Source organism: Nuphar pumila, chromosome 5, assembly GCF_984573655.1.
Source record: "Nuphar pumila chromosome 5, dmNupPumi1.hap1.1, whole genome shotgun sequence".
Taxonomy (NCBI): domain Eukaryota; kingdom Viridiplantae; phylum Streptophyta; class Magnoliopsida; order Nymphaeales; family Nymphaeaceae; genus Nuphar; species Nuphar pumila.
Genome location: NC_143253.1, coordinates 29,914,819 through 29,939,477, shown reverse-complemented (window position 1 = coordinate 29,939,477; position 24,659 = coordinate 29,914,819). Strand labels below are relative to the sequence as shown.

The window sequence follows — 24,659 nt, the reverse complement described above, 5'->3', positions numbered from 1 at the left end:
AAAGCTCTGCAGACCACCCCCAAACTTCAGAATCATTCTCCATCCGACCCCCAACACACACAAACACTGAGTACTACAGCAACAACCTCCAGGTCAAGAGAAAATAAGAAGCGCCAATACTACCAAAAAAGGGAGATGCAAGGGAAGAAAAAAAATGTCAATACTTTATTGTTAGCCAATACTACAAAAAAGGAACTTGTTGCACCGAATATTACACTTTACACAATTTCCTCCAAATGCACAAACGACCTACAATAACTCTGTTGCACATCCCTTCTTTTTTTTGGGGGGGGGGTAAAAGAATTAGCAAACAAATAAAAATGAGAAAAAAGCAACCCCACGAAAAAACCTATGCTCACAAAAAGAACACCAAGCAGCTGAAAAAAAAACTGGATATTTGAACATGATGAACTACGAAAGGGTGAAAACCTGGCAAGTTTTTGAAGAAAATTTTCTTCTGGAGGAGAAACAGCTAAAAAAGCACTGCATCCACCCTCGTTGCATGAATACCCGTCTGCACAGGGAGCACAATTCACTCAAAACTGAAATGGGTAAGGAGAAAATGATATTGAACGGTTATATGCTAATTCTTACTTCATCATATGATGCTTCTTCAATCCCCTCTAGCAGTTTAAAGGGGACTAGCGGCAAAAAGCATCAATTAAGATCAGAAATCAGAACAGATGAAGAGCCATTTTAAGCTTATTCTGCTTCCACTTAGGCAACTTATAAAATTCTCCTTTTGTCATGCCAAACTTCTCCTTGAATTCTTCATTGGACAAATAAGTCTGAAAAAATTATACATGTTGATAAGCAACAGAGTGGAAGATACATCAATCTCGGCAATCACCTATGCAAAATAGAAACTTTTACCTCTCTTTTGGTTACATCAATCCCGGTAACTGGGTCCGATGATGGTACTTTTAGGCGCTCATATGGGTAGACAGGGAGTTCTTCCTCATCTTCAACTCCTTCCTTCACATCTTCCTGTATAGTGGGGGTAACTTCTGGTGGACTTTTTGGTGCTGTCACAGGGCTTGCAGCTATTCATCAAAGATAGGAAGTAGTAAATTCAAGAAACAAAACATTATAAACTCTTCTAAATCATCATCACATTTATTTTGTAAAACAAATATACCTTTAAAAGATCGAGAAATCACATTTTCCTTGGCTGTCTCAAATGAAGAAGAAAGAGCAGCAATCGCTGATGACCTGGTGGCAGGGACCATCTTCACAGAGTCTGGTGTTGCAGATTTAGGATAGATTCTCCTCACAACAGGTGGTGGAGTTGAAAGATTCCTGGTATTTGGATTTTCAAAAGTAGCCGCAAGTGCATTGAAGGCAGGAGATCTGCCTCTTACACGGACTCGGTCTGGGCTGAAAGACATGCTTCTCGAGCGCTGAGATTTGTCTGGAACGCTAGACCTTCCCCCATATGATGCAGGTGACCGCCTCTTGGGCTTCTGGTTATGGTATGATGTCAATTATGTATCAAAATCGGAGTCACATATAGGAATGATGAAAAGATGAACACAAGAAACTTCTCTAAGTTACAGTTTTGACATTTGACATTCACATTTTTAACAGAATCAATGAAAAACCAAGCGTATTGCACGTGTGCACATGAGCTATGAGCAACTAGCCAAACCAAAAAGCAATTCAGTGGGGTGGGGGACAGACACTTGCATTCAAAGCAGGTGTAACTCCATTCTTCAAAATAGCAAGCTTCCTTTGGAATGAATTACCATGCATCTGCAACAGGAGAATGTCGTCCAACAACAAAAAGTTTATTAATTAGTCAATGATCAAGAGAGGCTTATTATCAAGTTAAAAGAGATACTTAAAATTACAGATAACATCAAGTAGCAGAACAACTAATGCTAATAAGCTCATTTGACCTACCGCTGACTTTGCAGTGTCCCATGAGAAGAAACGTGTGAAGAAGGATGGCTCACTACCTTCCATAATAATAAATATTGGAGTCTGATGAGATAATTTTTCCAGGAGAAAGTCTTGCTCCAGAAATTTCTGTTGAGAAAGCACAAACACTTTCCAGTAAAAAAATCTCATTCCAAAAATTTGAGTTCAGAAAGGACAAGCTTAACAATTAGATATCTTAAAAGCTGGACATTTTACATAAAAGAAGAGCTTGAAGTGTGCATAGATACCTCTCCTATATCTACTGCCTGCATTTTGCTCTTGGAATCCATTTGCTGCCCAACCCAAACAAAGAGGTCGGAGTGACAGTCCAAAATGAAGATATCTTCTGTCATCAAATCCTCTTGGTTGAAATTAAATATCTCTGTAACCTGCATCAGCAATGATCCTTTCAACCAACAGAAGTGAATAGCTCACCTACACTAGAATTTCCGACGGAATAAGCAAAAGCATGTTCAAGTTTCTGTATCAATTAAAGTTTATATGTGCCAACTCGAATAGAAAATACCAAGGAGGTATTGTTCACACACCTTTAAATTTCCTGCATACCAGTGCACGTAACAACATCCATGGTCCAATGACAGATTCAATGTATCAGTCTCAATACATGTGAAAACAATGAATAGGAAAACAAAACTACAAAAACCTATCTATGAATTAATATCTTACTCTTACCTTTTGAAAAATGGCAAGAGAATAAATGAGGATCACCTTCAGGGACAGGTGCTATCTTTTGATTAGGGTATTCACCTTTTCCTCCAAGTAATTCCCAGAACTGTTCAGATTCTGAACCTTCCTTTTGTGGCTTGGATTGAATATTTGGCTGTAAACAAGTTCAAAATAGAATAAATATATTCATGAACTGTGACTGTATGCAGTGGCCCTCTGCTTAACATCGAGTAATAAGCACAGACTGTTGAGGCATGCACCTCACAAAGCAAGGCACAATTCTCCACAATAATGGTTTATTCGTTCAAATAATTAACTTGTACCAAACACTGACGATATTGAAAAAGAAAGGATAATAGAGCAAGCATAATGTAGACCTAAAAACTAACCTGCATTTTAATACATTTTCTAGCTCACTTTTCTGCCCCTTTGTATTTCCTTTTATCTCAATCTTTGTGTAAGCATAAAACTCCAAGTTCTAGTGCAAACTCCTACTTTTCTTTGTTTACTAGTAAAGTTAACACGCAATATCATTGACCTATTTTTCAAAATCTTAATAATCACGAATTAGGAACCCTATCTCTACCATGTTTAATATAGGTCAATCTCAAAGCTTCTACATGTGTTTCAAAGACAGAATTTAACTTTTCCATATTTGGCAGCATCTATAACTTTACAGTGAAGACTTGATGCTAATATTAAGAAAAAAATTCTGTATCAATGATCTTTGCCTTTCTGTTTTTTAAGGTCACTTTGCAAGAAATTCACTAAGATGTACCCTGTGCAATGAAAGAGTAGAATGGGAGATGTAACTAACCTTGATTACATCCAAGTGCCTCTCTACAAGCTCCTGGTTCTCTGTTGTGGTAAGGCTTCCAGACCAGGTAAAGACTGTCGAACCAGAATGCAGTATGTAACAATACGAGGAATTCAGAGATGCAGTGACCTGGTTTTAAACATATTTATATACAATAGATTAATTTTATCGGTCTATAAACAATTTCATTTACAGCATTAATGAAGGCAAAAACCTTTGCTGGCTCCTGAGTTGAAATTAAGGAATTGTGTATGATATCATATGAAAATAAAATAGACTTAAAACAAACATAAGATCTCTGGTTATTTCACAACAAAGCATTAAGAAGCATGTTCCCAAGAAAAAGAAGTGCTGCACATTATTAATATGTATGCCATCTATGTCGCATAGGTGCCAAAGGTGCAAGATGAAAATTTCAAAAAACTTGGGTGCGGGGGTATGGAATATATATATATATATATATATATATATATATATATATATATATATATATATATATATATATATATATATATATATATATATATATATATATATATATAGTGGTCACCACTCCCAGGATCAACAAATACTAAAGTTGCATCCACTTCTTATTGGCCGTGAGAAGAACTTTGCGGTGAATTGTTAAGATTATGAGCAGTTTAAGGTATGCATAGCTTTATGTGGAAATTCCATGTACATAGACAGACTCTCCTGTTACACTCTTTTGGTGTTGACTGTGACACTGAAGTGTAAAAACGTTTGGCACTAGCTAATGTACACGTATCAGATCAATGGCTGGCTTCTTTGCCACGTTTCCAATTTGCAAGCAGTTTTATAATTTTAGCATTTTATCCATATACACATGCAGCACTTCAAATTTATTGTGTCAAATAATGTCATGTCAAAATTGTTTTATTGGGGAGATTTGGTTGTATTGATCAAATCATGTCAAAATTGTTTTTTCGTGCATTTTATCTTCAAAACATTAGCAGAAATAAATAAATTAAAAATTAAGAACAAAATATTGCAAAATAACAAAAGAATAAATTATGTAAAACAAAAAAACACCTCTTTGAGATACAGTGAATGTAAACATAATATTAATTTAATATATTGCAACAATTTCTTTTGTCGAGTAAATATCGGTAATAGGATTTGTTTGACTATGGTCAAAACTTGTCTACCAATGCAGGTTTCTTCTCCCGTTGGATTTACAAATATTTTAATAAACTATATACATACAAATAAAATGGGTCAATGCCCACAAGGGCTCCGCTCATCTGGTAGGGGCAACTTGTGAATAGCACTAAGTTGATGGGACGTGTCACGTCACAAGTTCAAAACCCATGGAGAGCGTTCCTTGCTGCCATGGTTGGCAATCTCGGAACTCGGTGTCGGTTCAGCCACATCCAACTCGGTGACTCGGGCGAGTCAACTAGGTGACTCAAACAAGTCACAATTTTATTTAATTTATTAAAAATAAATGATAAATATGCAAGTTATAATACAAAAAATACATGCATTATTACTAAAATTAACATCTAAGTGTGTTCAATAATCCTCTCAAAAAATACTATAACATAACTTTCTAAAATTATAGGAGTTTGTGTGTATTGATTTATATAAACACATATTTTGTAAATACAAAAAATAAGTATATTAATTTGAAATACAGATTTCTCATATATATATATATATATGAAAGCACATGTAATTTCAAAGTTTTAATGTTTTTCACTTATAGAAAAACCCATATTTATAGGCAAAAAAATAAAGAAAAAGAAAAAATCTTGATTGGAAAAGAAAAAGGAGTTAACGTTGAAGATTGTGATTAGCAAATGGAGTGGGGGGTATTTAAGAAGCAATTAAAGGAAGCATGTTTAATTGGGTATAGGGGCGGTGTCTAAAAAGAAAAACTGCCTAAAAACTTATCAACTACTTGTAACCACAAAAGTGAAGTCATTAAAAAAGGTTAAAAGCCATCCTTAATTGGGCCTAAGGGACAGTTTAAAATGAGATGGACTTAATTACACTTAATTAGAAAATCAAACTTTCTAAAAAAGTGTGAATTGCATGCAAGGAAATAACTGAGATCATTAAAGAATTTATGTCTAATTGGATGTAAGGGTGGTGCCTAAACGTATTAAAAAAAATGATTAAATCATTGCTGAAAAAAAAGGTACCGAGACTCAAAAAACTCAGTCAGGTCGGTCGAGTCTAGACATAACTAAGTCTTCTTTTTCTGATTCGGTTAGGAACTGATACGAGGCAACTCGGCCGAGTCACAAGTTGACTCGACAAATTTGCCAACCATGTTTGCCACAAGGTCGAAGCAAGGTGTACTCCCCAGCAGATAGGAGGGACCTCAAGGGTTTTACCAACTGGAGGCCAGCCAATATGTGGTCGGTGATGAGAGGTTTTTCCTTGGCCTAGCTAAAAATAAATAGATAAATAAAATGGGTCAAAGCTCTCACCAGGTCCAACCGATATCTGACTCTTATTAATGGTACATATTTGAATAGGGTAGACCAGTGTTGTGAAAAGCGTTGAGGCGTAGCGAGGCGCTCCACCAAAAACTGAGACGAGGCGTAAGCCTCAAATTTTTTTTTTGAAAAAATTAAAAATAAATAAAGAAATGCTTTATTGATGAAGTAACAACCAATAAGAAATAGAAAATCTCAAATAAGTACTAAAAGATATGAGATTATCTTCTTCTTCTTCTTTTTTCACGCCTCATGCCTCATGTTGGCGCAGAGGGCCTCACCTCAAGGCTTGCGCCTCAAGGTGCGTTTTTAATAACACCAGGGTGTCTCAAGTCAATGTGGTTAAAATATTGGGATTCGGGTTCAACTCAAGCAAAAAAAAAATAACTAAGAACCTCTATTATATTTGGAAAAGAATAAGAGCTTGCATTTTATATAAAATGAACAATGGGAGATGCAAGGCAAACCAAGGATTGTAGAAAGTACTGGTTCAACTTGAATTGCTTGCATATTATCTGGTCCAGAGCCCTGAACTCTAAAAAGTGCAATCCCATCTTCTGAGTACGTCTCATCAGCAATGTCCTTTTCAGATACATAGTTCTTGTATCCTGAGCTTATCCCACCCTGTGGAGGTTCAATTGACAAATTTAATCAGCTATAACATCAATCTAGAAGATCTGTGATCAATAAAAATAGAAATTCCTATATCAATTTAGTGCATAGGAGATCACTAGTTCAACATACCTTAAGTACAATAAAGCTTTGAAGAATTGAGAAGAACAGGATGGGTTCATTTCCTTCAAAAATTCGAGCCTGCAAGAAAATAATCAAGTAAATATGAAAAAATGTGCAGAGACGCAGTCCATAGAAGTCAACATAACATGTTTACGAAAAACAAGTAGGCTAAAAATAGACCACCTGAACAGCTTGTCCTTTCAATGCTTCTGTCATATTATTCATGATTGAGATTGCAGCTGTCCTCTCTTCCTGCAATCAATGAATGTTCAATGGTTTCCATAGACAAGCATAACCAAAATTTTTATGCAACTTATAATAGTTATTGATGGTGCTATTTTTGGAAATATTCTTATTGAGGTGAGACTAACTACTGAACCATTCATTGCAAAGCAACTTAAACTAGCCAATCTTTGGCTAACCACATAAATTACAGGCAGTTACACCAACTCGGTTGTATATTAAAACTTGTAGGATTTGATGACAGTTTTATCAGTAGTCTTGCAGTAAATCTCATCTTTTTTTTAATAGCTTCAGGTCATGCACTAAGGGAATCATCTCCAACTTTCACAAATAAAACAAGATTACTCAAAATGAACCCCCACTTAATATTTAATGATTAATGAATTATGTCATGCTTTGACAGTATAGGATCCAAAACCATCACTCAGCATTCAAACTGGTAGTGCACTCGAACCAAGACAAAATATACATAAGACATGATGAAGAGCAACCACTGGTTAGTTTTGATTGGTTTATGAAAATTACAGTAACTGATAAGGATGTTTCACAAGCATCTGTAACAAAATCTCCAGCAAAAGAAGGGACAAAAGTTAAACTAGGATTTTAGATCTTGAACTAGTACGTGGATATCATGGCACTATTTCAATGTTTTTGAAAATTATTGAACTATCCTCTTCTTTCTTTTTTTTAAAAGATTTACAGAAACTTTGTTTGTCATTGCCCAAGAAATTCCCTCCCCTTCCTGATAGTCTCTTAAGAACATGATCTGTTAAAAATGTATATAAAAAGAACATTTACATGCTACACAATATATGTGCAATGCATGCCTATCACAGATCAAGCATTTTAGGTAGATATACAGAAGTCAGGGTAAATTTGAATCCCGAGCTGTTACCTGGGTACGAGTGCAGGTACTAGCATGGGTACGGAGGGTACGATATGGCAATTCCAAAAAATGAGGGTACGGGGACATGACTATATATATACAAAATAAATTCAAAATAAACTGAATATAATATAAATATATATGCTATATCTAAAATATATATTATATACTAAAAACATGAAGTTATAAACTGAAAATATAATTATAAATTATAAATTGAATACAAACTTGTATGTACGGAGGGTAAAATGGTGTGTCCAGGAGTCGACGGGTGTCAACGCATGTCGACATGGGTATGGAGGGCAAAATGGAGTGTTTGGGTACCATAGGTCCCGAGGATCTCAAATCTAAAGGAGATGTTTGGATTTGAGATTCAAGAATATGGCGTGTCCATAGGGATGGCAGTGGACCGGGGCGAGGGTGGAAGACAAGGTCTCCACCCCCGCCCTGTCTCAAAATCCGAACCTCCATTCCTGCCTCATCCCCGCACAGGTTTGGATTTTAACCTCCATCCCCGTTTCATGTCCTTCATCCCCAGTCCAAACGAGGCGAGGCGGGGTGGGACCCTGTTTCCCCTTAGTCCATTGCCATCTCTAAAGAAGGATTGGGGAAGGGGAGGGGTGGGGTAAGGCAGGGATCAGAACGGGGATGGGGTGAGGTGGGGGAAAGCGTATGTCCATCCCCGCACGGGTTTTGATTTTAACCTCCATCCCTGGCTTCATCACCGTTTCATGCCCTCCATCCCTGGTCCAAATGGGGCGAGGCGGGGCCCCATTTCCCCCAGGTCCAGTGCCATCCCTACGTGTCCAAGTGTCAACGCATGTCGACATACGAAGGGCAAAATGGAGTGTCCGAGTATCATAGGTCCCAAGGATCCCAAAACTGAAGGAGATCTTTGGATTTGAGATTCAAGGATATGAGAACGGACCTTCCCCATCCATTCTCAGATTCAAGATTTCCCTCTCGCTCCTCTTTATATGAGGGGATCTTAGATCATGTTTGAGAAACCTTGGATCTTGGCATGGGGCTTGTGCCACATCAGCGTGCCCTTATGCCAACTCAGATCCTCGGATGGCAGATCCAAGGCTCTCAAACATCCCCATGGTTTGCTAGAGACTCATGTATCCATATGTTGGTCAGGGGTTGCAACTTTGATAATGCATGAAATGCATATCATATTATCATAAAATCATGCATTCATATGAACTTTTATGTTGTTTTAGGTGTGAAGGAGCTACGGTTCGGATTTCATCAGAATCGAAGTTAAAACGAGAAAATTAGAGCATTTTCTAAGAAATCGAGTTTGTACTGATGCGAACCGGACCCAGATCCAATCCAAAATTATGCAAATAGCATTGGGATCTGGTTCCCTCTTAAACCCAAATCCAAGATCCACACGTGAATACTTTTAGAAAATCCTTTTTGAAAATGGCACAAAAACTTTTTAGCAATTTTAGAAGGTTTTGGGTATTATTTTGAAAATAGTTAAAATAGAGACCTATTTTGTAATTTTCATAAACTATTTTTATAAAAGAGGAATGTCCAAACGTTGTTCAATGTCTTCCCCCAGGGTTTCATGTCACCCTCTCTCCCAAACCCTTTCTTCCCTTTTGCTTTCTAATTTCTTCTTTCCACTTGTTCTTCCTCGTCAGCGATTTCCGATATTCTTCTCCTCCATTGTTTTTGTATTTCTTTGTATTGTTTTGGTTTCGCTTTTGTTGCAGGTACACACGGTTGGAGGCTTCAACTCGGATTTAGTGCGAACCACCATCTACATTCACGATCGGTCGACCGAGAAAACTCTCCCTTTGCAACCGATCGATCTTTTTTCTCCACCATCGATCTCCCTCTTCGTCAACTCAGTCTCCAACGTGTTGCAGCCAAAAACGGATTCTAGCGACAAAAAAGATGTTTGTGGTGTGAAAACCAAGGTGTAAGTCCGCTCTCCTCTACCCTCACATTCTTCGGGCAGCCTTTGAGGTGTGCCTTCCTCCCCCTCTCTACTTTTCGATCTTTAATCCCTTTGTTTTTTTAAAGAACCAAATCTTGACCTCTTTTCTTTTTCGTTTTGTTTTGGGTTTTTGATATTATGAGTTATTTGGTGTCTAGAATATGTTTATGTGGTCTGATCGTTTTCTTAGTGGTGTTTCGTTTGAGTCTTTAGTCATCTGGGTCAAAGAACTTAACTGAAAAGGCCCGTCGAGAAAGTTTTGGTTTGTAAAATTTGTATGTATAGATTCGTAGTATAGTATATTTCTATTTTTGCTTTAATTAAATTAAGTTTAGAGTAGTTTAAGATCAGATCTGAGTTTCTTGATTTTTAGATTTAGGTTTTTCTAAAAATAAATTAGGCAAAATTAGTTTTTATTGAATTACTTGAATTTTCAGGCATAGTTTTAGTTTTTTCTTGAAATCGTTAGGTTTATATTAGATTATTTTTGTGATTCACGTGATGTTAATTTAGTTTAGGTTTAGATTTAATGTAGATTTAATTTAAATTAGGTTTTTGGTTATTCGGTATTATTTAGATTAATTAATTAGATTTCTTTAATAGCCGATTTAGGATTTTTGTAAATCTTTTTTATTTCTTTTTAATTTTTGTAAGTAGACCTGAATATCTTCTATTTATTTTCAGTATTAGAATAGTTTAGTTAGTGCTTAATTCATGTTCTTGCTTTTTCTTAATTGTTTAAATTAGTTTTATTCAATTATTAGATTAAATTAGATTAATCGGTAGAATAATTAGATATTATAACTAATTTTTATTTGCATCAAATAGGATATTTAATTTTTCTGTATTTATCAGTAGCTAATTACTCTTTTAGTTCCAAAAATTTTCAATTCATTAATTAGATTAGAATTAGATGTTTTAATTATCATTTTTAGATAGAATTAATTGTTAGCCGATCAAATAGTTGCAATTAATTTTTAATATAGCAATTTTTAATTCAAGTCAATTTCTGTTTTTAGTTTAATTAGATCAGTTTTAATTAGTTTACATTGCATTAGAAGTAATTAGATTAATTAGTTTGTTTAACATAAATTAATTTAGATTAATTAGTCTAGCCGATTTCCGTCTTTTTTCTCAATTATCATTTTTAGCATAGTTTACATTATTTTCCAATTATGAATTGTTGTAGCTTAAAGTTATTTTTTTATTCATTTAGTTAATTTAGTTTAAAACTAATTCACGATATTTGACTGATTAGTTCAGATTTTTGGTTGTCTTGTTTAGTAAATTAAAATACATCATAGCCGATCCTTGTTTTTTTTATTTTGTTTACTCATTGTTCATTAGATTAGCTAGTATGTTAATTTATTATTTTAAATCTTTCAATCTTGTTATTCATTGCTTTGATTATTCTCTTCTTGCTTAGTTATTTAGTAGATAGGATTAATTCTTTTGCTTGTTCGATTAGCTTCTTGATTAGTTAAATAATTAGTTAGATTAGGTAGTTAGTTTTTATTTTGTTATTGGTTTGTTAGCCGTACAACATATTACTTGTTAGCTTAGTTAGTTTGTTTGTTATTTGTTTTTGTCATTTGGTGAGTAACTTTAGTTAATTTTAATTCTTGTCATACATTAGCATGATTTCTTTCTTTAATTGTTAATTAGTTAGTGTAATTCAAGTTAGTTAATTTTTGTTTTTTAGTTGTTAAAGTGTTAGTTATATATTTTTTAATTTGATTGAATTTAATTAATTTAGTTAATCTCAATAGGGTAGTGAATTAGAATAATTAATGTCCCTTTTTAATTTAGTTTTCCAAAATTTTATAAACCTTAACATAGTCCCCATTTTATTTTATCAGCCCTTTAGTTTAGCCCCTTTTTATTGTTTGATCCCATTCAGCAGTGTGCTATCATCCCTTAGTTGAATATCCACTGATAGAATAAGGAAGTTCATTTTTTTTTTATATTACAGGTGCCAGCATGCTGGAGTGCTGTGCGATCGTAGAATGCCATTGCGGTTGAAGGGAAAGTTTTATAGGACGACTATTAGACCCGCTTTACTATATGGTACGGAATGTTGGGCTGCCAAGAGACATCATATTCAAAAAATGAGTGTAGCTGAGATGCGGATGCTTAGATGGATGTGTGGAAATACAATAAAAGATAAGATTCGGAACGAAGAGATACGTAAGAAGGTAGGTGTTGCACCCATTGAAAATAAGATGCGAGAGAATCGTTTACGGTGGTTTGGACATATTCGGCGAAGGCCTAATGATGCTCCAGTTAGAAGGTTGGAGAAATGGGAAAATATATTAGTTAAAAGAGGTCGGGGTAGGCCTAGGAAGACTTGGATGGAGATGATAGGAAAGGATATGAATGCTTTGAACCTCACCGAGGACATGGCGTTGGATAGAAATGATTGGAGGAAAAGGATTCATGTGGAAGACCCAAAATGAATTTCTTTTTTGGTTCATATCGCTGACCCCAATTGTTTTGGGATGAAGGCGTAGTTGTTGTTGTTGTTTTGTTGTTGTTGTATTATAGGTGCCAGCATAAGGAGGAAGGATGGGTTGAGGTGGATACACAAGAAGAGGATTATAAAGCTCCCCGAATTTCATTTGAGGGCCCGAGCATAATTAGAATTTTTATTATTTTTGTTCTCTTTGTATTTGTATTAGCTTGTAATTAAGAGATAGTGTGATTTTCTTTTCTTTGTTATTAATAAAGTTAAGTTCAGTGAGTTATTTTTGCCTAAATTTTGTTCACTGTGGAGACGATCCGACTTGCTACTCTGCAATGATTGCAAGAACTGGCTTTTAATTTATTATTTGGTGTGCAGTTCTTGATTTAAAAATTATTGTTTTCAAAATCGTCACCAAGCTTCAACCAACATAATAAGAGACAATCGTAGCATGAAATCTCTCTAGTACTTCAGTTCATTTGTTTGGACTAAAAAAATGAGTCTTTTATCTGTCAAGAAACCTTAAGGGTGTTTTCACATATGAATTGTAGACGACTGTTCCATGACCACACCATGATTTGAGATGACAATAAAAAAGGCCTGTTTGCTTTGATCATAGGTGGGGATGAACAATCACAACTAAGAAAGTAGCTGTGATTGTTGGTCACACGTTCAATCTTGTGATCAACTTTCACAAGATTCAAGGCATAAATAATCATAGCTGACAATCACAATCACAATCACAATCACAACTTGTACTTAATTTTCATGTTTCACTGAACTTGAGAAAGTGTTGTGATTGTGATTTACAATCACAGGATCTTGAGAAAATCCAACAATCACATGGCACTGCAAATATGCCCCAAATTACCACAGCACAAAAAGCACCATGACCAGCATGAGACTTCCAAAAGAAATAGAAAGGCATTCATGAATTTTTTAAAGTTTCATTACCTGAACACTTTGCTTCCCCAACCACGAGCCAATAAGATGTTCGTCTTTATCATCCCCAGGATATGTATATTGAAAGACATAGCAATCTCCAGAATAAAACCTTGACTGTTCATTTGGTGGAACAAGAGTCTTGTTTTGACCATTTACTCGCCAAACCTTTGTAATTAAATAAGGAAAACTATTAGTTATAGAATAGGCATCAAAAGTGCAATATAATAAGATAATCACCAGAGATGAGCGCAGAGAGGCTCAACAGAACATATCAACACTATTAATAGGCCAAAGGTGATGGATAGGAACTGTACCTGTAGGTTTCCTGTACAATCAATGCATGCTTCTTGTTCTTCCTTGACAGGATCAGCTTTCATTAGACCCTTGACATTAAATCCTTGTCTTTTCAAAAGAGCTGCATGATTGAACAATGTTACTATATCAAAAGTCATAGGCATTAAACAACCATACAAAAGAGAGCCAGCCAGGATGTGGAGAATAAAATGCACCCAAAAAAATCACCTACCAGCAACTTTTCCTCTACCATCTGCAGATACAGTCACCTCAGTGGTTGTTGGCCAACTGTCAAATCTCAGTCGGAACATAACAGTCTCAAACCCCTCAATGACCCGAATTATTTGAGATTTTGGGCGTCCAGGGCCAGTTATGAGCTCCTGCACAACAAAAATAAAACCACTGGATATATTATCAGAATGGCAAATGAAGAAACATTTTGGGAGCCAGGTATTAGAATTTTACTTCTGACACTGAACAAGCAGTTTTCCGCTCATCGAGAGAAGTATTCCTGCCCATCCAGACAAAAATTTCCATCCCACAGTCCAGTAGGTAGCACTTCTCCGTCTTCAACAGGTCTCTTGTCAAGGAATCAGTCTGAACAGGCACTGCACTCCCTTTCTCTATGCTAAATGGCCAAACAAAGTTTCGGGATAACAGAATAAATTTTTCCATTTTAATTCTAAAGGAGTTAATCATCATGAAGTGCATGAACTTGAATATATGATTGAGATAACAGTAAAAGTTTCATATGGTATAGGAAATTATTACACAGCATTCTAATAATCATGTCTAAATTATGCTTACCATGACAACTTCGTGGGTAGTGGTTCAGTACTGATGTCCTCTTCTATGGCTGCCTTTCTCGGAAGTGGAGCAAAACCACCAAATAAACCCCAAAATTCTCCAGATTCAGGATCAGCCATCAATTTTCCATCCTCTATATCAAAATTAGTGTACAAATGAAATAAATCTATTAAACTATCCCATACTCATCTCTTTGGAAGAAGCAAATTCATCCAACTTACCGACAGATGCCACCTCACATTTTCCATCATGATAAGTATCTTTGATGTACTGAACAACTCCGAGTGCCTTGGCCCTCTCTTGAATACAAGAATTGGAACCATTAAATTGGAAGATTTTTGACTTGGTATCCAGAATGAATACGTCATCATGATTTAGTGATGATCGAACAAAAGGGACCTGAACAACTTAAAGTTTCAGGGATTCAATTTCCTAAATAGAGAAAAACACAAGAAACCAATGGATGCTCAATATGACTAGCCAAACATGGTGACTTGCCTCTTTTACATGGACAACATGTTTTCCTTTGCAAATAAATAGACGAGTTTGATATTCTTTCTCTTCAACATGCTTGAAACCAGAAGCCACACCACCTTCTAGAGGTATAATGCATGGTTTAAAATAGGACAGAAACTTCTCTGATTCGCGGCCTTGCACCTCCCTGTATTGGACTGCACGACCTCCCAACGCTGCATCGAGCTCTACAGCCTTTATTGCTGCCGTGCCAGCTTCGTCCTACTTAGACAACACATGATAAAGCAAAGAAAACTTATGCCTCAGTAATTGGAAATTTTTGTCACTCAAAGCTTCAGGAATAAGATCTAGCAACTTACCTGACTTGTATCTTTGCCAATCCAGTAATGAATATCATGCCGAAGAGCACCAGACTTTGAAGTTGTTGTCTGCATACAAGAGAAATGACTTAGCACATGCAACAATCTCAAATTATGAAAATTGTTATGAGGATCCTTTTTGTTGCTCTCCCAAAATGGACTAAATATAAAACAACCAAATATTCCTAAAACAGAAACACATGCGGATGCTGTTCCTCTTCAGGCAATGAAATCCCTAGGTGGAAAAGCTGTCTTGGCAGGATTGCATGCAAAAAAGATTAAGGTTTGGATGACATCACAAGTGAAACAAACACAGAAGCTGAGAAGCCGACAGAATGCAGATGGAATAAGAAAATAGTGGACATAGAAGGAATCACTAAAGTTTCAGCAACACAGGAAATGGGAAACAGGAAAGAATTTAGAAAGAGGACAAGGCTCAAGAGAGAAACTGTAAGACTCATCAAACAAATTCCAAGAAAATAGTCCAGAAATTTAAACACTCACAATTAACAAGAACATAACACAAATGTATAGTGATTATAGTTCATTGATTGAAGACATCCTTAAGGAGCACAGTGTTAAATGATTTAAAGGCAGATAAAGATCAGCAATTGCTATCACAGTCAAATGCAAGCTTTCTAATTAATGCATTTGCAGCAAGAAAATGAAACTTTAGCAGTTATGTTAAACATGCTGACTACAATGCTAACATCAGCAAGGTATCAAAATCTAATAAATAATAATAGAAAAATACTATGTTGTACATTTGAATAAACAAATAGCTTACATCCTGATGAGCTTAAAATCTCAAATCTTAAACAGAAAAAAGCAGTTAGCATTACCCCTATGTTAGAGGCAATCCTCACACAAATAGCAGGCTACAAAGCATACCCAAGCTCACAGATGCAAACACACTACATGTGCAGTTGTGCACTTGAACAAAAAAAAATGGTTAGCATCACTCCTACATTAGAGGCAACCCCCTGCCAAATAGCAGGCAACATAGTGACTCAAGCTCACAGATGCAAACACATTACACACACGTGCACAAAGAAGGAACTTTGGAAAGCTAAAACCTACAATGCAATTGAACATACATGGCAGCAGACCAAGCTCATCTAATCTGAGGAAAAGGATAATTTGTTCACCTTCAAAATGACATAACAATCTCCAGCTAAAGCTATGTGAAAAAAAGAAACTCAAACAGGTTGAATGAAGCATGTGCTACTCCACCTGCGTGCATGTGTACAGTAGATGTTTGGAAGTCGTTAAGCTCATGCAATCTAGGGATCAAACACAGTTTCTTACCTTCAAGATGACATAAGAATCTCCAGTAAAAAACTTTCCATGTGAAGACTGTGGAACAGGAACAGGTCGGAAATTCTCAATGCGCCAAATCTCAATTCCCCTAGAAAATGTCAAGGGAAAGAATCCAAAACATGCAGAAAGTTCAAGATGGAAGATATACAAGATGCATAGAAAAGAAGATGTCATCTCTCCAATATATAGACACATTAATATCGTTCCAATTTTATCGGGTCTCCAAAGAGACATAGTTGGACAGATCTACATCATAAGAAGTATATACTAGCTCATTGCACAGCCCATTTCCAAGCAGCTGAGCAACATGGAAAGAAACCCAAAACCTGCCTTGCTGAGCATCAATGCAACAAGTACTGATGATATAGAAAATGATCTAAAAAACTAAGGAAACAATTAATAGAAACACCAGGCAGCTAAACAATTATTCAAAATATCGGCTGAAAATAGGTAGACTCATTGTTAGGATAAAAAGCTTCCAGTTTGAGAAGTTTAACGTGTTGATATAAACAATTACACACAAAAAAGATGGTTAATTGATGGAAGTGAATGACAATTATAGGACATGCAACAATATATGAAGATGACAATCAGTTGGAAATTTGCCTGCAAAGAATAACATCAAAGCAATGCAACTGCTTATCGGGAAAAAAAATGTGGGTAAGGACAATTTGAATATGAGCAGAACAATAAAAAATTTGTCAAAAGTCCTTCTCTAAGGCAAACTAAGTAAAGTACCAACCAGAATAGTTTTTCCCAGAATCTCTGGCTTCAAAAGTTTGGTGAAAGTGTTGGCAAAGGCAGCCCTTTCTCTTCTACCTTTTCTCATTTTTCAATACAGAACCCCCAAATACCAAATTCTTAAGGCTCTATTGGGAAGTTAGGCATTGGAAAAAATTGGAGATTTTAAAACATGGAAAGCGTCCAATTCCTGGACATCAAAGGGGGAAAGTGGGTAAGGACAATTTGAACATAAGCAGCCCAATCAAAAATTTGTCAAAACTCAAAGGCAGTATCACTTCTCTAAGACACACTCAGTAAAGTACTAAACAGAATAGTTTTTTCCAGAAAATCTGGCTTCAAAAGTTTGGTGAAAGTGTTGGCAAATGCAGCCTTTTCTCTTTTCCTTTTATTTTTCAATACGGCCCCAAATCCCAAATTCTTAAGGCTCTATTAGGAAGTTAGGCATTGGAAAGAATTGGAGATTTGAAAACATGGAAAGCATCCAATTCCTGGACATCAAAGCAATGTGACTGCTTATCGGAGGATAAAAAAGTGGGTAAGACCATTTGAATATAAGCAGCCCAATGAAAATTTTGTCAAAAGTCAAAGACAATCTCATATCTCTAAGGGCATGTTTGGAAGTGGGAAAGATATAGGAAAAGTGATACAAAGTATAAAATCTGTACAGTTTTTTCAACCCTTCCAAATGACAGAAATTTTATCTCTGAGAGCGTTTTTCTAAAAAGTATGCTTCAGAAAAAAAAATTGGTCTCTCTCTCTCTCTCTCTCTCCGAGTAGAAGTGGAGGGTTCAGCTGAACCCTCTTCCTCTCCTTCTCTGTTTGAGACCCTTCCTTCCACCATCTCACCACCACGATTACTTTAGTACTTTAACCCCTCTTTGGGATGAACTTGCTCTTCTTGAGCCCAAGTGGGTGGCTCCGAAAGATATTGAGCTAAAAAGAGAATAAATTGAAAAAGAGCATTTCTTTCAATTTCTTCATGGGCTTCGGCTGGAATTTGAACAAGTTAGGGCATCTTTTCTTCATAGAAGTAAAGCTTTACCTATTGAAAATGCCCTTGCCGAAGTATGCCAAGAGGAAACTCGTCTTGGCATAAGTATTAAGAGTGATGAAATTTTGGCAATTACTAGGCCCGAATCAAATGTAAAAGCATATAGACCTCCCCATTTCTCAAAAAATAATGGGTATAGAAAGGGAGTGATTTGTCACTATTGTAATGAACCAAGGCATATTAAGCCGGTTTGTCCAAAGCTCAAAGGAAAGGTGGCCGCGGTTGGAGAAAATTCTCTAAAAAAGGAAGAAAAAAATGTCAATGGAGGAGATATCAAAGAATCCCTTGGCCATATTTCCGAAATTCTCCAACAACTTCTCAAGACTTTTTCACCATCAACATCGGGAGCCGCCATAGCCTATTCTTCATCACCTCCAGGTACGTGGATACTAGACTCTGGTGCTTCTTTTCATATGACATCTCATAAAAACTCTCTTTCTAATGTTTTTTCCGAACCCATATCTTCCTATGTGTCAATAGCCAATGAGACATCTTTAAAAATTGAAAGTATATGAACACTTGATTTAAAATCCTCTCAAATTTTTTTTGTTCCCAAAATAAGAGTTGTCGCAAAAGTTAACCTAAACCTTTTTTCCGTTTCCCAAATTACCGATCATGGATGCCAAGTCTCTTTTTCACCTAAAGATTGCACCATGCAGGATCTTCAGTCAGGAAAGCTGATTGGGCAAGGCCATAGGAGGGGCGATCTTTACTTTATGGATTTTTTGTTTCTTCCATCCAAGTCATTTTGTAATCTTGTAAACGACAAAAGTATTGAAGTTTGGCATAAGAGACTTGGTCATCCGAATTTTTTAAAGATGTCTCTTTTTCTTTTTTTGGACAATACTTGTAAAGACAATCACATGACTTGTAAAGATTGCATTTTTGAGAAATCTAAAGCTATTCCATTTCCTCAAAGAAGTTATGTTTCTACTCGGCCGTTTGAGCTTGTTCATTCTGATGTATGGGGACTCTCTCTTGTTGTATCCAAAAGATGTTTTTCATATTACGTAGTTTTTGTTGATGACTTCACTCGATTTACGTGGATTTACTTTCTAAGTCGCAAATCTGAGGTTTTCTTTTTTTTTAAAGAATTTCATGCAATGGTTAAAAATCAATTTCTAGGAAAACCTATCCATTCTTAGATCCGATTCAGGAGGCGAATATATGTCTAATGACTTTCAAAACTACTTAAAAGAAAACAGAATTTGTCATCAACGTTCTTATCCAAACACTCCACAACAAAATGGTCTTGCGGAAAGAAAGCATAGACACATAATAGAGACCACAAGAACTTTATAAATTTCAAAGAACATTCCAAAATCATTTTGGACCGAAGCGGTTCTAACCTCAACATATCTTATCAATAGAACCCCTTTATCCTCTTTGAAAAATCTTTTTCCGTTTGAAAAACTTTACAGTATACCTCCCGATTATAAAGGACTAAGAATTTTTGGATGTAAATGTTTTGTTCTAACTCACAAAAACGATAAACTTTCTTCAAGAGAAATTAAATGTATTTTCTTAGGATATGGCGAAAAACAAAAGTCTACCGATGTTTTAACCTATTCAATAACAAACTTTATATCTCAAAAGATGTCACTTTCTTAGAAGAAGAAAATGGTTTTCGCATAAACTAAATGAAAATATTGATTATTCATTTTTGTTTGACTTGTTACTTCAAGAAAAAGTTATAAATGATCATGTTGAACCTAGTGAAACTCTCATAGAGGATCATTTTGAACCTCCAGATGATGGGCAACATGACCTACATGAAAACTTAGAAGAAAATATACCAAGTCACACACAAGTTTATTCTAGAAGGAATGAAAGTAATAATCCGTGTTGTGCCCTTGAGAAATTCTTTCAAAACAATTCAATAGAAGAATCCTTTCAAAGAAGATCAAATCGTATCTCTAAAATACCAAATAGATTTGTATCTTATGATTCTTTTTCTCCAAATTTTTGAGCTTGTTTGTTAGCTCTCCACTTATTCCATGAACCATCTCATTATAACGATGTTAAACAATATGCTCATTGAAATGAAGCAATGGAACTTGAACTTAATGCACTTAAAAAAGCACAAACTTGGAAAATTATTGATCCTCCTAATAACAAGAAACTCATTGGATATAGATGGGTTTTCAAAGTAAAAACTAAGAGTGATGGCTCTTTAAAAAGATATAAGGCTCGATTAGTAGCCAAAGGATATGCCCAAGAATATGGGGTGGGTTATGATGAGACCTTTGTCTCGGTTGCTCGAATGACTAGTGTTTGAGCCCTTATTGCAATAGCTTCTATTAAAAAATGACTCATTTTTTAACTTGACGTTAAGAATGCCTTTTTAAATGGAAATCTGAGTGAAGAAGTTTATATGAAACCACCTCCGGGCATGAATTTAAATGGTAAAATTTTGAAATTAAAAAAGGCTTTATATGGTCTTAAGCAAGCTCCTAAAGCTTGGTAATGACAAGTTTAGTAATGTATTAATCAATTTGGGATTTATTTCTTGTTATTCTGACACTGCTCTTTTTGTTAAGAAAACAGGTGACTCCATTGTTATTCTACTTCTGTATGTTGATGATATGATCATCACTGGAAGTGAAAAAAAAGGGAGTAAATGAAGTTAAGTCCATGTTAAAGAAAACTTTTGATATGTCTGACCTTGGATTTTTGAGATATTTTTTAGGTATTGAAGTGGCATACTCTCCGCGAGGATATATTCTATCTCAAATGAAATTAACAGCAGACATCTGTACCAAGTCAGGAGTATCTGATGAAAAAAAAGTGGAAACTCCTAAAGTTATTAATGCAAAGTTGAGACTTGAGGATGATGTTCTACTTGAGGATCTCACTCCCTATCGACAATTGATTGGATCCCTTATTTATCCATCACCCGTCCAGATATTGCTCATGCGATTCATACTGCAAGTCAATTTCAGCATGCTCCTACTACAGTTCACATGACGGTCGTGATGCGAGTTGTGCGATACATCAAGAACACTATTTTCAAAGGGCTTTTCTTATCCTCTTCTTCATCTCTTGAATTAACTGCTTCAACTGATGCAGATTGGGGAGGAAATCCCAATGATCGTATCTCAACTATTGGTTTTTGCATTTTCTTAGGTGAATCCCTTATTTCGTGGAGATGTAAGAAGCAACAAAAAGTCTCTCTATCATCCATTGAAGCTGAATATCGGGCCATGCCGATGACAACTATGAAAATTGTGTGGCTTAGACGTCTCCTCTGTGACATGGGCGTCCTCATTTCTTCCTCCACCAAGATGTATTGTGATAACAAGAGCGCAATTTACATCGCAGACAACCATACATTCCACGAGCGTACCAAGCATATTGAAATGGATTGTCACTATGTTCGAGACGAATTTCTCAAATGAACAATCACACTACCATATGTTACTTCAGAATATCAGTTGGCGGATTTCTTCACCAAAGCGCTTCCAACTCCGCGTTTTTTGTTTCTCCTTGGCAAACTTTCGGTCTTCTCCCCGTAAAGTTTGAGGAGGCCTGTTAAAATATGTATATATATACATATACTTATATATATACATGCGTATATATATAAGTATATATATACATATATTTATAACTCATATACCCGATAGGGGTATTTTTGTAATTCCCCATGTACTTTTTACTTTTAGGTTTTTCCTTTTATTTTTCCTTTTTCTCCTTTTCTTTTTTTATCATTGTAATTGGACCACTAGGGGCCCCACCTTCTAGTCGTTGGGAGCCCCAACAGTCATTAATATGACCGTTGGGGCTCCCAACGACTAGAAGGGACCCTATGTGGTCCTTCTCTCTACCTTTTTCTCCTCTATAAAAAAAGGGCCTCTCCCTCTTGCATTGTATGGGTTTTTCACCCACTTCTCCTTTTCTTCGATAATATTTGTTTTTGTCATTTTGGCTCTTTACCCCTTAGTGGGTTAAGTATGCACTTTAAGTGCTTGTGTTCTTGGCTCCTCATCTAAAGAGTGCTTTGCATTGTTGGGCTTCTGCTAGTTTCATTACACACCCACCATCTCACCATCATCGAGAAGAACCAGACCGCCTCTGCCGAGTTGAACACCTCCTCGACCTCGATGCCAAGGGCCTCAATCCGAGACCGGCAGTGGTCGAGCGCCTGCGGGTGGCCTCATGCCGGAGAGACCGGGGAAGCAAGAATGCAGTGGTTCACACAAACCCAGGGGAATCTCCCGGCCTGGCACTCCGGAGCACCGGATCGCTGGCCTTGTAGAGTCGCTTGAGCTCCTAGACCGTCATCTCTAGGCCTAACCACGACGAGGAAGAGGAGGTGTCCAACCAACCTCTCTTGGAAGACGAAGAAGAGAAGGAAAAGAGGAAGACGAGGAGAAAGGAGAGGGATGGTTTCCATTTTATTTTTCTCATGCACACAAACAAGTGAAAATTTTTCATTTAGAAAAAATTTCATATCAAAACTTCTCATAGGCAAAATTTTCTTTTCCTATGACAAGTTTTCTTGCTTCCAAACGTGCCCCAAGGCACACTCGGTAAAGTACCAAACATAATAGTTTTTTTTCTAGAAAATCTGGCTTCAAAAGTTGGGTGGAAGTGTTGGCAAATGCAGCCTTTTCTCTTCTACTTTTTTTTTTCAATATTCTACTTTTTTTTTTAATACAGAACCCCCAAATCCCAAATTCTTAAGGCTCTAATGGGAAGTTAGGCATTGGAAAGAATCAAAGATTTGAAAACATGGAAAGTGTCACATTCCTGGAATTTGCAAAGATCTCCTGAAGAAGGAGATATTTGCCAACTATATTTTGTGTGCATAAAAGGAACAAAAAAAGTCAGCTACTTTCTCAGCTCCTCAAATGCCTCCCAGGAACCATTCACAGTTCGAGAGGAGTTTCCCCAACTCTTCACAAATTTACAACTCTTGCCCCAACTACCATCACCAGAACAGAGACTAGAATTATATAACAGATGGAAAAATTAGATAAAAAATTGATCATATTTGTCAACAAAGCCCAACTGTGGACCCTAAAAGCTAAAAAGTAAAACAGTCATAAAAATCATGCATAAAACACAACAGAAACTTTGTGAAGGAAACTCCGATAAGGATACGCCTTTTGTCCAGCTCCTTGAAAAGCAGAATCCAAATCCTTCATTGAAACAGACATGGTGACGTTTGGTTTGTACGAGGTACTATTGCTCAAATTATTCTTAAAAATAGAAGCTGAAGTGCCCTGCAATGTAATTTGGCCCAAGAATGAGCTTCACAATAATAACTTGTTTTCATAATTGAATTTGGAAATGCACTAATTTATACCAACAATGAAAATAAGAGGCCATAAGCCTCCACACGGCCAAGGTTACCCATTACAAAGATATAATTTGAATCTAGCAACCTACCAGACCAAAGGCAGCCCATAAAACCAGTTAAAAACTAAAATTAAAAATAATGTTTACTGGGAGAGCAGAAACAAGGATAAAAATCCGACTTCAATGCTGGAAACCATGTTCCAAACTACTTTGAAACATGACGATCATCTCACCAATTTCACATAATCAATTGTACATGAGCTCCAAGTTGGCTCTGCTACCCACAGAAAAAGATGGTGAGAATAAAACTTATTGCCTCTAAAAATTGCAGGCAGTGAAATAGATGTAAATAGATTTGAGGAACAAAAGAAAGTCGGCAGGCATGATGTCTTACGTCATTTACTGAAAAGTCTAAATGCCCAAACTATTGTGGCTTTGCTTTCTCAAGGCAAAATGAGAGACAGAACCAACATATAATCTGCATGAAACTATAAGCACAATCGAAAACCCATCCAGTTGATTAAACCACGTAGCAGAACAATATAATTCATATGGTAGACCAAGTTCGAAAGATCATATTGTAAACCAAGGAAGAATATGTTATTTAATTTAGAATCCTCATTTGCTAGACAGATTCCAACTAGCCAATCCGCATGATAAGCAGAATTAACATGATCCTGTTCAAGATACGGAATCAGATTCAAGGGGGAAGGCAAAAAAGAAGAAGAAGCAAGAACACCTCCAATAGATTGCAAAAAAAAGCAAGAACACCTACAATAGAGTGCCATCCTAGAGGCAATTGAATATCAAAATTCAAGGGAAAAAAGAAACAAGAAAGCCTCCAATAGCTTCCAATCCTAGAGGCAATCTGGACGATTCTCATCCAAATTCAACACCAAAACACCCAAAATAATTACTATTGAAGCTTCAGAAACGCATACGCTTTCGAATCAAGCAAAGGTAGCCATGCATCCGAGGAAAAAAAATGCAATTCTAGCTTTAAAAAGAAAAAACAAGAAGAAATTCGTGGCAGGCTCCCAACCTTTGCGACCAAAACAGGTTGCTTCATCTCAGAATTCGATCAAAATAACTCGATGCAATCAATACAGATCTTGATAAAATAAAATTCAACTTTCTCCCTCCAAAATCAAGAACGAATTAAAAAACAACCAACCCCTCGCCCTATCAGATCCTTT

The 24,659-nt window shown here is 36.2% G+C and overlaps 1 pseudogene across 1 annotated transcript; it reads right to left on the bottom strand.

Annotated features, from left to right (window-relative positions):
* Positions 1-147: 147 nt before the first annotated feature.
* Positions 148-24,659, bottom strand: LOC149837269 (villin-4-like; annotated as a pseudogene). The gene is made up of 23 exons (XR_016431896.1): positions 24,506-24,659; positions 23,266-23,387; positions 16,353-16,452; positions 15,045-15,113; positions 14,710-14,946; positions 14,433-14,610; positions 14,212-14,344; positions 13,870-14,032; positions 13,637-13,784; positions 13,425-13,525; positions 13,120-13,275; positions 6,808-6,876; positions 6,634-6,702; positions 6,376-6,513; positions 3,425-3,553; positions 2,576-2,761; positions 2,169-2,309; positions 1,903-2,028; positions 1,687-1,752; positions 1,139-1,463; positions 874-1,043; positions 595-788; positions 148-514 (listed from the first exon to the last, which is right to left on the bottom strand). The product of XR_016431896.1 is annotated as a villin-4-like (transcript).